Source organism: Leptonotus elevatus, chromosome 2 (assembly GCF_054856555.1).
Source record: "Leptonotus elevatus isolate MCC_2025b chromosome 2, RoL_Lele_1.0, whole genome shotgun sequence".
In the NCBI taxonomy this organism is placed as follows: domain Eukaryota; kingdom Metazoa; phylum Chordata; class Actinopteri; order Syngnathiformes; family Syngnathidae; genus Leptonotus; species Leptonotus elevatus.
This window is the reverse complement of record NC_141240.1, coordinates 18,309,307-18,324,905: the sequence shown is the minus strand read 5'-3', so window position 1 is coordinate 18,324,905 and position 15,599 is coordinate 18,309,307. Positions and strand designations below refer to the sequence as shown.

The 15,599-nt window shown below is 39.9% G+C and overlaps 1 protein-coding gene across 3 annotated transcripts in view; it reads right to left on the bottom strand.

Moving 5' to 3' along the window:
* LOC147178662 (TOX high mobility group box family member 2-like) overlaps positions 1 to 15,599 on the bottom strand; it is a 91,572-nt gene that overhangs the window by 58,418 nt on the left and 17,555 nt on the right. The gene's annotated exons all lie outside the window — the stretch shown is intronic.

Here is a 15,599-nt window from a genome sequence, read left to right as displayed (position 1 = left end):
CCACAGACATGCCTAAAACTTGCTAAAATTGGCCACCTTAAACCACTGTTTACAAAAACTAGCCTTCAATTAGCTAAAACCAGCCTAAAAGCAGACATTGCTAACCTAAAACAAGCCTCAGTATTGCTTTTATCTAACCAAAATTACAACTACTGAATACGATCGAAAAACTAGCTGTCCTGGATCACTTGAATTCAAATTGTATGACCAGAAAAGCAACAACATGCAGCGGTGGCCAGTTTAAATGGGAAGCACACAGTGATGGCAAAAGGCAGATGTGTAGAATGTATGTCGAACATAAAGCCTTGTTATTCTTATAGCACCATAATGGCATGTTGTTTGCCAGGTGATCAGTTACATTAAACTGCTACACAGAAGAGCATGCGGATGTAACCATCTGCAAACTAGAGTTACACCAATATTATTACCACTAAATGGAAAAAGCACAAAATAAAAATAACGTCAATATGAACATGATCAAAAGCAGATTGAGAATTTGCTATGTTTGAAAACCACAAAGAGGAATTGTTAGTTATTAGAGCCCAGTGAGACAATCTTTGGAGTGAGTCATTTGTGGGAAGACTTGTGCATTTTTAATATCCTTAAACTGGAGAGCCAGAAGAACACAAACGACATGAAATAATAACAGGCATTTCACCTTAGCGCAAGCCGGGCCTCTCAATTATTTACCACTAATGAATAGCCTCGGGCAATATTCATCCTAAGTACAATATCAACCCTCCCAGAGAGGCTGAATCAGCTCGCTGAAATACTTAAATACATTTACTCAATTATGCTCACTGTCCCTAACGCCGAGGAGAGACAAGCGTGTACAAGTTTTCTTCCACACCACCATCACCTCCCCAAACGACCATCTGCTCGCAGTCAAACAGGAGACTTCATGGAAACAAGCGCAACAACACTGATGCTTCATTCAAGGAAAAAGTGACAAGATTATTTTAGGGGCTTCCCCCCCCCCTCCCCCTTCCATCTTGTACCGTAAGAGGACAATACTGTACTTCCTGTATTATCAATGGGGATGATTGTTTGACTAATGATAGATTCCTCATTAAAACAGTTGCAAATTGGGACATATGTCTCTGACATCTGCAGTTATCAAGTCTTTATTATTAGGGATGTTTGATACCGCTTATTTTCGGATCGATACTACTCTTGGGTATCCACTGATAACAGTACCACTAGTACTTTACATACATAAAATTCTCCGCCCCCCCTCAAAACAAAACAATGACAGATCATTTTTAAAGGAAGCCATATATCCCAATATAAAGTAGCATTTTCCTTAAACTGCATGAAATGAATGGCAGTTTTCTGCTCTTCAAAATTTCTAGTTCCTGATCATCAAACGGCCACAAGAGGGTGGCCAATAGTGGTATCGGTCGCCATCGCGAGTACCTTGAAACTAGGCCTGCATGGTCTCGGCTTCTCCATTAGCTAATAGCGCTCATGGTATAACATCATAAATGTTGTTTATGATTGCATTATAATACTGTTGTCATCACTGGCAAAATATGGAATCATATGTGACTTCATGATTCACACACCGCAATCTGATGTGGATTTCATGCGATCGCGGCCAAGTGCCAAGAAAAACTTGATAACCTTCAGTACATAAACATCACCTCTGTGAATGTCAATAGATGCCGCCATCTGTTACTTTCATCTATAGGCGACAAATTGTGCTTGGGTGGCGCTAATTATGCTTCATTCTGTGCTGACGCCTAGCCTTGATTACTTCTCAAAGCACTAACATACTCATGCAGTCTAAAGTAAATAATTATGTGTGTGGCAGAAGAGGGACCGCCACTTGCTCGTGGCCAGAAAAAGAACATGACGTCAGCCAAGGCTGATAACCACGCAGACCTAATGGCAGTATTTATCTCCTGAATATGACAATGTGATGAAAGCAGGAGTTCAGAACATTGGTTGAGAGATTGTCCCATTGCGCAATTGTAACTTTGATGGAAAACAAACAATAAAGTGTGCATGTCAGCAGCATCCCTGAATTAGTTCAAGTGCATTAACAATTGTTGTTAATATTTTCTTTAGACCAAATAAATCTTCAAGAACTGGTGAACTGCATTTACTTCATTGTTTTTAACATCCATGTTATCTATAGTTACTGTTTAGATAGATGATTTACTCTTTTTTTTGTGCATAACAAAATATCCACTCAGAAATGTAAAGAGCATTCCTGTTAAGGCTGACATTTTCTATTTGTCACTGGTTGGCTGTAAATATAGCAAAATGGAATTAGATTGCTGAGGATCTTGTTCCTAGACAGCTCGTAAATTACAACCAGGGAATAGCATAGAAATAAAGCAGGGAATGAGGGAGTTTGGAAAGGGGGGGAAAAAACATACTATTTTCATTTGAACTGCTTTAGGGATTAAGGCTTGGGGTTCTAGAAAAAAACTGCATTAAAATAATCCACCATTTGCATTTTTTATCTCACAAAGGACGCACACACACACATACACACATGCACACACTGAAACACACAGAGCCCCCTTCACCCAACCCCACCTCTCTTCTTCTCATCCTTCCCCTCCCCCATTCTGGGTCAGCACACACAAACTCATATGCATGTCACACATACACACTGTCATCATTAAATACACAGGCGCGCACACACAAACACACGCACGCACGCACGCACACGCGCCGAGATCAACCTGCTGCCATCTGCTCTATGCGCTCTGTACAATCCTGGCTGAATACATTATTCACTACAATATATCACATCACATTCCCTCAATGTCACAGGCCCATAGTGGAGAGGAGTGAGAGAGGGGAGGGGGCAGGGGAGCGGGTTAGGGAGAAGGCTTGAGAGCAAAGAGCAAACAGCTATTGTACTCGGAGGAGTGAGAGGGAAAAGGTAGCGCACACCAGTCGCTCTGCTTGGCTCACTACCCCTGTCCGGTTCTGTCCTGCGCTCCTGCCCTAAGGCAGAACCCAAAATCCTATCTAACGTTATAGTAACCACATCATATTTCACACCGCTATTGTTCTTTTGTCCGGCGTTAGCAAGTGCGCCGCTGTCATTCTGTTGAGCGATGTTTACTGCTCCTTTTTTATTATTTATTTGTCTGTTCTTGTTGTATTGCCATTGCCGACTCTAAGGCGGTGCTTGTAAAGTTTGATAAGAAGCTTCTGTGACAGGTGTGCATGAGTCCATCTGGCAATAAGCATGTACACAACGAGGTCAGCTCCTTATGCTGGCCACTAGTTGTTTAGCCGTAAAGTAACAAAGACCAAGATATACTGCCTAGCTGGACTTTATTGATTGACAGTTGGATTTAATGCTCATTAGGCAGCAACGTAATCCCAATACATACGCAAACGCTTCCAGCAAATTATGAATTGCGAACAAATGTAGCTTGCTTTGCACTCCCAACGTACATACAGTACATGATAATGAGACGTGTGTATTGCCACGCAAACATTCATCTGTGACAATACACAGGAAAATAAGCTATAACGTGATCTGACTCGAAATTTTGGATTCAGCCTTCGGTTTTAACGGCCAATTCGCATCTCAATTCATGAAAAAGCCTGAGTGTGTGTTACATTTTGGCAGGTTGCATTTATGCTTGTTTGAAAGTTAGAGACGACATATAATCAGCCATTTTTTATCTCAATTAAAACAATTCCCATGTGTCTTTTATCCACATACCCTATGGATCAAATATTATCGGCTGGGCCAATTATCAGTGCAGATATTTGGCCTTTTGACAAATATCAGCATCAACCTTTTTAAGACCCTGAAGGCCAATAAAGCTGGTATCTCACTGAGTGGTGAATGCTTGCGAACGCAGCGATTTGCAAGCTGTTCACAGAGAGTTTTCACTTGTCGCAAAGACATTTCGAACATATTCCGACAATTTTTCACTTTCTGCGAAGATCTTTTGAAACCTTTTATGATCCCTGACAAGAAACCCTAAATAGCTACATTGGCATTTCGCATGCATTTGTGGCTCAGTGAGATACAGTGAACTTTTCATTTAAGGAAATTTCCACTTTATGAAAAATGATGCTGACGTTGGGAACTCACTACACTTTTTATAAAATAAAATAAAAAGTAAATTAAGAAATTATGTTGAAATTTTGGAAAACTTTATTTATAGTAGAAAACTTTAGGTAACAATTTACTTGCTTAGTTTTTAATTTAGCTTAACACATGTTGATGACCCTGGAAGCTCCCTGCAATTTTTGTTTGAATTTTTAAACAAAGCTGTCAATTATTTATATGCTTCAAATGATAAGAAAAAAGTTTTTGTTTGTTTTTACACTAATATTTTCTCTTGTACTGCAAATTAATATTGGCTTGAAATATCCTTTACTACTAATAATGGGTATCGGCCTTGAAAAAAAAACATATTGGTATATCACTATATTGTAGCACCCTCCTTGTAGTCTTTATTGAGGGGGTGGTCCTGACCCATACAAATGAGCCATCCCTCGCCTGCCCACTACCGTGGCACAAACACCAAGCATGGCCTATGTTGCCAAGATGCTAGCTAGTAAAGTGAGTACAAATTAAGAAGGGCAAGTGAGAGGATCCATGTACTGTATGTGGGAAATGCAGCGGCCAAATTGCCAAATTTTAGCCCCTGCACCCTCTATTGTTTATCATAGTTTATTTATAAACAACATATTTAAGATCCAAATATTATTCCAATGACAGTTGAATAAAGTAAACAATTTTGTGTTGTGTATTGTTGCATGCACATTTATTTATGGCAGTGGGACAGAACATCTGGCAGGACAGAACATCTGGCAAGCCCACACTTTTACCTGCTATTCAGAACAACATATTTTCTCTGAGTGGCAATTAACCTTGCTACAGGGAAGTCTTAAGCAATTTTTCAAACTTTACAAAATGTCATGTCGGCTAAATCTATATATATATATAACAAAAAATAATAATAATACTTTTAAGTTATGTGCCGGCTTTAATATATTTGACAGTGTGGACAGGTGATAACTGGACTATTACGGGACATCTTGCTTGCCTAAACAGATCTTTCATAAAGAACATAGTGTGTGGAATTCCTCTCTCCCTTGCGCTCATCATTTTTTCCCACCCTCCACACCTCCTCCATCCTCCACACAGCTTTTCCCAGATGCTCCCGGCTCTTGTCTGTGTTTGGGCTGCGACTGTGCGGGGTCACCGCCTGCCTTGTTCTCACACGAGGAACACTAAGTGTGTGTGTGTGTGCGTACTTGACTGAGCCAGAGACCGCACACATTGTACAGCAATGGTCGTGCGAGTGTGTTGTGTATGTGTGTGCGTGCGCAAGCGTGTCAAAAACAAGCGTGGGGATTTCTCCAAATATCAGAACCTTCTCCAGTGTGCGCGTGCGTGTGCTGCAAGCTCAGTGCCAGGCCTCTTTAATGAGTCTGTCAGGCGCTGTTAGCGACGGCGTGCTCCCCTGGCTCGGTGCACTCCTGCAGACACACTGTGATTAGCCGGGCCAACGGCACACCACCGGGCCAGATTAAACACTCACCATGCCGCCAGGGAGCGAACACACACATACACACACTTAGACGCACACACAGAGCTTCGTCACCATTGCGCTTATTAGCCAGCTCTGATACAGTAACATGTACTTGCCCTCCAGAGCCAGGTGTCAAGCTCGCTAGAATAGAATACAAAAAAAAAGAGGCTGAAATACAAACAAAACAGCAGCCTGCAGTGCTAGCAGAAGGTGTTAACATTTTGATCATCTGTACCCTTGACTGAATCTTTTCCCACCACTAATCTCAGAGCATCAGTCTGAATTAACCACCAGCCTTCGAGGGCTTTATTAAAGCGACATGATACACTAATTACAGGTAATTAGCCTTTAATGAGCGTCCTCGATGAATGGGCAGATATGTAGATGAGGGGCAGGCCCGAGGGCATGTCGTAATCGATTCCTCGAGGGTCTAATGGGTTTTCCGTCTTGACCGCTCAGACGGGATCTTCTAGATAAACAGAACCCAACTACCAGCAGAAGGGCATCGTTCAGATACACACGATACAGTCAAAAGTATTTGGCCATGACAACAGCTAAAAGAGCAGGGGTGTAAGTGGGCCGGAACTGTGAAAAAATTTGTTCCGGTCCGAAAATGTGATGGCAACTGTCAAAACCCTAATGTTAAATATGCTGCCAGGCTGCCACCCAAGAAGAAAAAAATCTACTAACCTCTACACAACAAGTCACTAAAAGCGGGGGGGAGTGTGAGGCGGCGCGATTGCATATCACGCGGACGGGTGCGTGCGTGAGGCGGCGCGGAGGACGCGTTTGGAGAAACGGTGCGGTGCGGCGAAAATTTGCATATTCGCCAAAGTTGAAAATTTTGAACTTTCTTCGAATTTTGCCTCGCGGCCTGATAGGCTGAAATATGTGCCACATCGGCTTCGGGGATGGCTACTACACACAGCGTCCTGTCTGTTGTCACCTGTGTGCAACAACACGGGCAGCCACTTAATACCCCCGTAAAAAAATGTATCCCCTCCTGCGGGTACAACGCATGTTTTTCAATAAATACATAAAAACACACGTGGGCTTTGTTTTGAAAAAAGTATTCGTGACTCCGGTCACGTCACATCCCGTTCCTTCCTATTGCTGTTTCAAGAAATCCAGAGTAACCGGAAGTGCCATTGCCTTGTCGGACCTGTAGTTATTTTAGCTAAGAAGAAAGTTTACACTTATAGAAAGGCAAAATACAAATGGCTTCACATTTGTCTAATTTCCCCCTTTCATCCTGTATTATCCCAATCCTGTGATTAAAGGTAAAATTAACTCCTATCCCATGGGAATCCCGCAGAATTACAAAAAAAAAAAAAATGTCAGCCTCAACCTCCCTGAAAAAGTGCACATCCAAATCATGTGCTGGTGCGAGCAAAACAGTGGAAAAGTTGGTCGTACCTGTGCAAAAGCTAGCGTAGAGCATTGGCTGCATAAGACAGCTGTTTTCGTCACAGCTACAAAGCCTTGTGTGCCTCGAGATATGCAGTGTTGCTTAGTTCACAATTGTCTCCATTGGAATTGTGTAACTCTTTCTGATATTATGCAACCTTGCATCCCTTCCCTCTTAACTATAATCTGCTGAGCCAGAAACAATATCATTAAGGCGTATTTGCAGCTACAGCACATACCACGTTGGCTCCATAAAGCTTACTACGCCCATCTAATGTATGTGGTGGTCAGTCATTAATCTACTTTAGATCATGTGTAAAATACATTTAAAACGTCCATAATAAACATGAAAATTAAATCGTGAACATTTGTAGAATTCAGAGTTCTTGCTGTGACACACAATTGAAGGTTAAAAATCTTAAATGTATAATTGTTGTCAAATAGTGGTCTGTAATTTGTGAAAACATAAACATATCCTTTAGTTTTTTTAAATATTGGTGGCTTTTATAATAAAATGTACTCACTGAGCCCGATAATGTTAAATATCATTCAAATGTGTTGGAGTGGCTTCTCAGTTCTTGACAACAATCTCTGTCAGTTCGTATTGAAATTGTTCAGGGACTGCAACAAAGTACTAAAACCACACAACACTAGCAGAATAATGCCACACGATTATCCACCCTCTCTATTTTACCATTTGAGTGTCAAAGTGGTTATGTGGCACATCACGCTCAGCGTCATGTGTCATGTCAAGTTTCCGAGACAACAGCCAAAAACAAAAAGTACTGACCCATCACATGCGGTGGAACTCGGGCAGGTTAATTATGTCGACCCCCGTAATAGTTCAGTCACATTCATAACACAGTTAAGAAAAAAATGGAGAAAAAAGTCCCCACAGTAAAATGTTCCTTTGCGGTCGCGTCAACTCCCCCACTCGTGCCGAGTGGCCTGATTTTGCCCCTCCGTGTGGCACATCATGGTTTTCCTTGTCACCACCTCATTTCCTGCTGTCATTGCGGAGGTGCAGTTAAACAGTGCAGTTACCGTATAGGTCTAACTGACACTCTCAGATGTGGTGGCAGCTTTTGGGAACCTCTTCATATTGTTCTCTTCAAGACAGAACAAAAAAAAAAAACGTTTGAGCAGTTTAAACTACAGTGTGCTAATCCAAAGCATTTCGCATTGTGATATATGCACGGCCCAGGTCAGCTGGGATCGGCTCCCCAGCTAAGCTTCGATCCTAATGAAGATACACACATTAGAAAAAGGAAGGTTATAGAGTACACAAGATATGTTCATCACAATATACTCATACTGTATCTCTTCTCCACCATGAACTGCATTTCACCTCCCACTGAAGCAAATTTTACAGAATGCCTTGTGCCCATCTTAACACCGCTTTTTTACTGCCTCAAACGTGCACAATTGGGAAGAGCACAATGTTGTAATTGTGTTTTGGCCCTAGAGGAAAACTATGAGCTACAGTTTCAAATATCAAAGCGGGATGTATGCTTTCGAAAAAACCCTAACACAATCCATTTAGGAGTGGGGGCATCCAATGAAAATATAAATGAATAACTTCACCTCTAATCCGCAGCTGTATTGCGTGACCTCTCTTCGAGTGACTTTCCTTGCATTTACTCTCATATTTTTGCAGCCCTTAAACATTTTGCATTTTGATTGCTTTATAATAGAAGCTGTAGTATACATATGGAGTGAGTTACTGAATGAAGCATCTGCTCTAGATCTATATCGAGATATAATCTACGAGTACGGTAATATGGTCTATGACGGTACCGGTAGTTCTCTAATTTTGGCATAAAGTACCACCTAAAAAAGTTCTGAGCTCTCCAATAGAGATAGAATGTTTTTTCAGGGCTGATACCGATGCTGATTATTAGTAGTCAAGGAGACCAATAATCGATATTTGGAGCCAATATTAATTTTCTGTAAAAAGGGGGGAAAATATATTGGCGTCAATTTTTTTTTTAAATACAAATGCCAATCTTGACTTTGATGTAATGTCTTAAAGCATGTTTATTGAACATTTTTTCAGACTTTTGAATTCTGAATTAAAATTATTTTTTTTATCTTAGACAATAGATACATTTTCATTTTCAGGGAGCTCCCAGCCCGGACTCGATCTCACGCCCTCAGCAGTGGGAGGCGAACATGCTAACTAGTCATCATCCGTCAAAAACGGGCCAATGTAACAACGGTTTTGCCCACCTCTGTCTAAATGTCAAAAATTCTACAGTAGTATATGAGTTTCTATCTCCCTGCAGTTCTGCACAAGATACGTAATATCCCTTGCGTAAGGATGCATGAATTGATACTCGTTATAATTACAGTGTCTACTAGGGGTGTGAATTGCCTAGTACCTGGCGATTTGATTCATATCACGATTCATAGGTCACGATTCGATTTGATACCGATTAATACCGATACGAATCAAAAAATTGATTATTGCGATTATTATTTTTTACTCACATTTAGAAAATACTAACCAGTATTATTTATCAGAAAATTCAGGCTTATAACTGAGCCACTGCATTTACCAAACAGGTTGCAGTCTGTTTCATGTTTGAACAGCACTGAAATAAAATATTAAGACTTAATGTTCCATTAATATAACATTCTTCCATGCTTAATGTGTGAATCCTAACCCTAAGTAAGATGTTTTGTTGAATATTCCCATAAAAAATTGATGTTGATGATGATGAAATCGATTTGGCCGCATATCGAATCGATTCGAGAATTGCGCGCTGTAATTACGCGATATATTGCCGAATCGATTTTTTCTAACACCCCTAGTGTCTACTCAGCTGCTACTTTATTTGCAAACCTTTGGATTTTAACTGTAACTACTTTTTACAGTGCTAAAGGAAAGCCACACTAATCTAATGACTATTGGCTAATGCTGGAGAGGAGAGCCAGTGTGTCAATACATGAATTGCAGCCAATCAGAGCATTTGCTGAGCAAATACTCACTCGTAGGTAACCTCCTTTAGGCCACACGTGACCTAACCACGATCTCCTCGTCTCCTCGACAAGCGTTTTTGCAAATCGATGCTTATAGTTAATAGAATTACAAATGTTCAAATGTATGAAATATGGGACCTTAATATAAGCTCTCACTGCAGGGCAAACAGTGAATTGGGCTTTTGTAGTCTTAACCGGACAAAATCTTTTCCAGATGTTTAAAAGTGGATAAAATTCTTCCCCCAGAAGACAAATATACATTGAGATTTGAAACGATAAACAATGACATGCCATGAGACTGCTTGAAGTTGGCTGTCCTCTTTAAACAGCAGCTTGCCTGCAGTGTGACATACAGTGCCTCTTTTGTTCTGCCACTCATTGCTTATGTTACTGTGGAGCACTAATGCACACAGATCGATAGCATACTTTCCATTTCAACACATCCAGCTGATGTTCGGACACTGAGTTAGAATTGATCCTGTCCTGTCAACACAAAATGTGAGATTTGCAAAAACAAATGATCTAAAAAGAAAAGCCTTTTTTAGCATCATAGCCAGAATTCATTTGTACTTGGAGACTGACATTGCCATCTCTACGTTACATCAGGTAAAATTGCAAAACTGCAGATGAGCAAGAGCACATCTGTTCAAACAGATCTAATAGTCAAGTATTTTCAACAGCTTTCCTTATCTAAGTTAAAACATCATCCGAGAACAGATAACACAGAAACAACAAAACATGGGTTTAATGGATGGGTTATCAAACATCTACAGTTTGCCCACCAAAGATAGAGGACGCAAAAACAAACCAAAAGTCAGCAAATTTAACAATCTTCACTTCTAACAAGGTCAACTTTGTCCCAATTGACTATGAAAAGCAGAGGACATGAACTGGTGGCGCTCACTCAAGCAGTCCACTGTAGGACAGAATGCAAGCAATGTGACTTTACATGGAATCTGGTTCGTGTGTTTGTGTGTAATGTGTGTGTGTCCGTGTGTGTCCGTGTGTGTAGGTGGGTTCCCTTTCTCAGAGCACAGAGCAAAGTATGAAAGCAGGCACAGCAGCATGTCAGAACACACAAGTCAATGTATTCTATTTCATCTCAAAACTGCTCTTTAAGCAGAGATGTTTGATAACTAATCATGACGCATGGTTAGTCACCAATGAGTCCTGTTTCCTCATTATTCAGTACTTAAGGTTTTGGATGTTCACTGTGCTGATTATGTGCAGCCAACGTCTATAGCAGTGGTTCTTAAATCGATTGATCGTTCGTTCGGGCTCGGTGAGTCAGTCTCAAGGGTTTGGCGGGGGTTAAGACACACAACTGACTCAAATGATTCCTAAACCCCACTTGGCCATCCTACATTGCTTGGCCTATCTGTGCTGTAGGGAATTTAGTGTGTTCAGTAGTCGACTTGAGGTTGTTGCGATGGTACGTCGTGTGATTTCTTTAACACTGTAATCCTTTCATACATACTAACTATGTCGAGGAAAAAAAAAAGTGGTCTGACGAATATGTGCAATACAAATTCACATGCATAACGGAAAGTATGGTGTTCCACAGGGTTTAATTTTAGGGCCTCTGTTGTTGTCATTGTTATCTGCTGCCCCTGCAGGTCCCATCTTCCATCAAAACAGCGGTGGTTGTTTTAAAGTGCTCTATAAATACACAATTGAGTTGAGTCATCAGTAAACCTTATGTCTTGAATAAAAAAATTAAAAATAAAAGCTCAATTTTATTTATTTTTATTATTATTATTATTTTTTTTAATAAAGAAGGGCAAGGTTAACAACCAATGGTCTGTAGGCTTATGATTAGGGGTGTTAGAGAAAATCCATTTGGCAATATATCGCGACATTACATGAATATGCTCCACCATTGCGTTGACACCACACAGAACTCAAAACCTCTCTCTCTCTCTCTCTCTCTCTCTCTCTCTCTCTCTCTCTCTCTCTCTCTCTCTCTCTCTCTCTCTCTCTCTCTCTCTCTCTCTCTCTCATTTCTCTGTCTTTTTTCCTCTAGGACAGGTATTATTATTATTGATGACATTAGACCGAATGCAAATGTTGCCAGATATAAAAAAAAAAAAAGATGATCTCTCCACAGATATTCAAGTTGCAAAATAAAACTTGAGTTTTATGAAATTCACAACAAATTGACATCAATAATGCTGCACTTGTTAATGAAGTCAATGATAAACGTCCATGCATGTGTAGAACATCATGCTTTGAAGCGACCATTGGCTGAAGTGCCAACATTTAACATAGAAATCAGCTGATAGTCAGTAAAGCTCTGCAGTCCCTTTAAATGCATGTTTATACAGTTGGGAAGTTACCTAACACCCACGTGACTCGGATAGACTGTTTCATAATGGTGTTGGTTGCATAAAATAAAACTGGCATCATTTATGGAATTCAGAAATCAGAGCCATTATTATTATTATTATGTGATGTATTGTTATATTATGCAAGGGATTTGTCTTTTTGAAAAGCTCTCAGCCCAGACAGTAAGAGTAGGTAGCACTAAGACCTTGATAAAACACCTCATGTGGTAACAATGTAGCAGTTCGTTTTGGTTCGATGAACCAAACAATCAGCTTGTGAAGAAAAGAGAGAAGCACTAATCTCATTACCCACTCTTGCGGCCATGAGAGAATATTTATTTCTCTGTAGCAATGTCTGGAGGGTGATGTCAAAAAATAAATAAATGAATAAAGTAAAGCCTCAGTCGCACATCTCTCTAATTCATTTTTCATGTAATTAAATTGGCGGAATATTATAAAAACATGTAAACTCTGTTAGCGACTGAGCCATTTGCATTTTTAATCAAACCAGATTAATTCTAATAGGCGAGCTGGGCTAAGGCGATGACAGAGCAGGCCTATTGTGTGTCTGTCACACTCATTTAATTCTGTCATTATGTCCCATATCCTATTATGATAATTGGCTTTTTATTCTCAATCAACAACCCGCACAAGCTATTCAATTATAATCTCTGACTGATGCACTCTTCACCTTAAACATGTACCAAGTTTACTTTTGTAAAATACAAGAAGCAGACTCAGACCACAGTGCAAGGCAGTGCAGTAGCTCATCCAGCATGCAAGTAAACGAGATAACAGCCGATAAAAATTTGATAATGGACTGCAGCCTCCAAAGTGCCCAAAAACAATACGAGGCTACATTATCATATCAAAGTCATCATTTGTAATCACATTGGATTCCTTTTTGCTTTCTTATTTTTACTCTGGCAGCAAGCAGTGAAATGTTAGTGCAATTGCCATTTAACCCACAAAAGAGAATAGGAAAATAAAGTGAGTGTTTTTTGTTGTTGTTGTTGCTCTAGTTTGCTACACTGTTAATAAGAGGTTAAAGTGTTTGTTTTGTTTTTGTATGTGTGTGTTTTTTTAACTTTAAAAGGTTTGGTAGCTTCTTATTCTCTGGGATTGTGCTGCTGACGTCAGAAAATAATAACTGTAATAACTGTACTTGCTGCCAAAACATTTGTTTTCGTGAAACATGATTGCATTTTTATTTTGTATGAAGTATATGCTCATTGGTAATGACATTATAAAAATGTGAAATATAGTGGTTAAAAAGTACAGTCGGGTTGCTAACTGAATCATGTTGCTAATTCTCCCCATTCAATGCTAACATTAGCCAAAAATGTCCACGCTGTCAGCAAGCTCACATATTGTTGTTTGCATGTCCTGTACTTTGTTTCCTGGCAGTTAATTTATAAAAGCGTGGGAGTATACCAGTATGCATTATTAACTCCCTGTTGTCCTACTGTATGTATATTGTAACGCCAAGACATCGACTTAATATTGAAATGGTGTTAAATTGTTTTTGGAGGTGGGGTTGAAATGGAGAAGTCTCAAATACACTTTATGGAGATCATACTGAAGAGTATCTCTAATACTTTGCCTCTCGCATTTAATGACACACCTCACAATGATGCAGTACAATTCTACACCACTGCAAACTATAAACACAATAATAAAGATATTTCTAAATCAATAGTCCTGACATTGTTAGTAATAACAGAGCATTAGGCAGAAATGTTGATATAAAATATAGCTACTGGCTCTCATTAGACTGTGGAAGTGTATCTACAAAGCACTGTAGATGGCTCTCAATGATATGTGATGTGATAACCATGCAAATAAAGGCAGTGTTTAGCATGACTGCCTCACAATCCAGAGATTCTGGGTTTGAATCTCCACTAAGGGCATCCTGGTGAAGTTTGCAGGCTCGACCTGTGCTTGTGTGGATTTTTCTCCAGGTATGACACTTTTTCACCAACACTGAATGACCTCTTCCTCAAATCATTTCAGAGTCATTCTAATGACACTTATTTGTTTTTGTTTTTTTTTAACGTTTGCTTTTGGACATTTGGCTCTTTGCTACAATGTGAATATGTTTATGTCAGCTCCCTCTCTATTAGAAACTAGAGCAACCATAGTGAAATGTGCTCATTTAATAGCTCAGAATGTACTGTAAACAAAGTCAGGAAAGTAAGGGGGGGGGGGTTGGTGTTCTTTCAATAGAGGCCACACTGAGGCTGTTGACGGTCGGACATTTAATGTGTGTGCTTTCGTACAAGCTTCTCTTGTGACAAACGCATCTCTGCCTTACCGCTGCTTTTGACTAGAATTAGTGAGGAGCGCAGCTCACACTGTGCATGGATTGAGTCGGACAAGTGCAGCTAGAAATATACTAATTTTCTCACTGCGGCCACCACTTTGCCTAAATCCATGTGCATTAGTGTCCTTATGAGGAGACACTTTTACGAGAAGGGGTTTTTAGAGCGATTATTGCGCTCCCAAAGGACAGATGCTGAAAAGCAAAGTAGGTAAGGCCTCTCCAAACAGTTCAATGATGAGTGTTCTGCTTTATCAAACTGAGAAAGCCAGGTTCTTAACACACTCTTTCATATCACTTTGAATTCATTGCACATTGTCAGACCAGATGAAAGGTTTGCTGTAAATTTTACACATATCCTGCAGAGGGTGATATATTCTTTCTTTCCAATATGTATTTGCTATGTAATACAGAGCAGTGATTAATATACTAAATAAACGTACAAGCATGTCATTTTTGTAATTATATATGAGTCCTGAGAGATTTGCCTAGCAAGAAGTGAAGGCACAAAGGTCAATCTCTCCATTTTTTATAATACCCTTATAAGGGTTACAGGTGAGCTGTGGGGTATAAGCTGGCACATATAAACAAACAATCATTCATACTCACATTCCCAGCTATGGACAATTTAGAGCATGCATGTCTTGTGTCTTGAGGAACCCGAAGTACCCAGAGAAAGCCCACGCACGCTCGGGGAGAAGGTGTAAACTCAACATTAGCAGGGCCTGAGCAGAGATTTGGAACCTGGGACCTCTCAGCTCTTGTGAGGCAGACATTTTAACCACTATGCTAACGTGTTGCCCACTGGCACAGTACAAACATGATCAGAGGATGGAATAAAAACTTTTCTTTTCTGTAATTACAATTTCATTTCAGTTGAGATGCTTTATAATGAATCATGAATAATTTGTGTTGTAAGTGCAATTAAAGACGCTGCCATTGGAAGATACATTTTAATTTAAAAAGGATACCAGAAAATGAACAAGTTTTTCTGGTGCGCCACTATTTATTTCCTATAAAACAACACTGACTGTACATCAT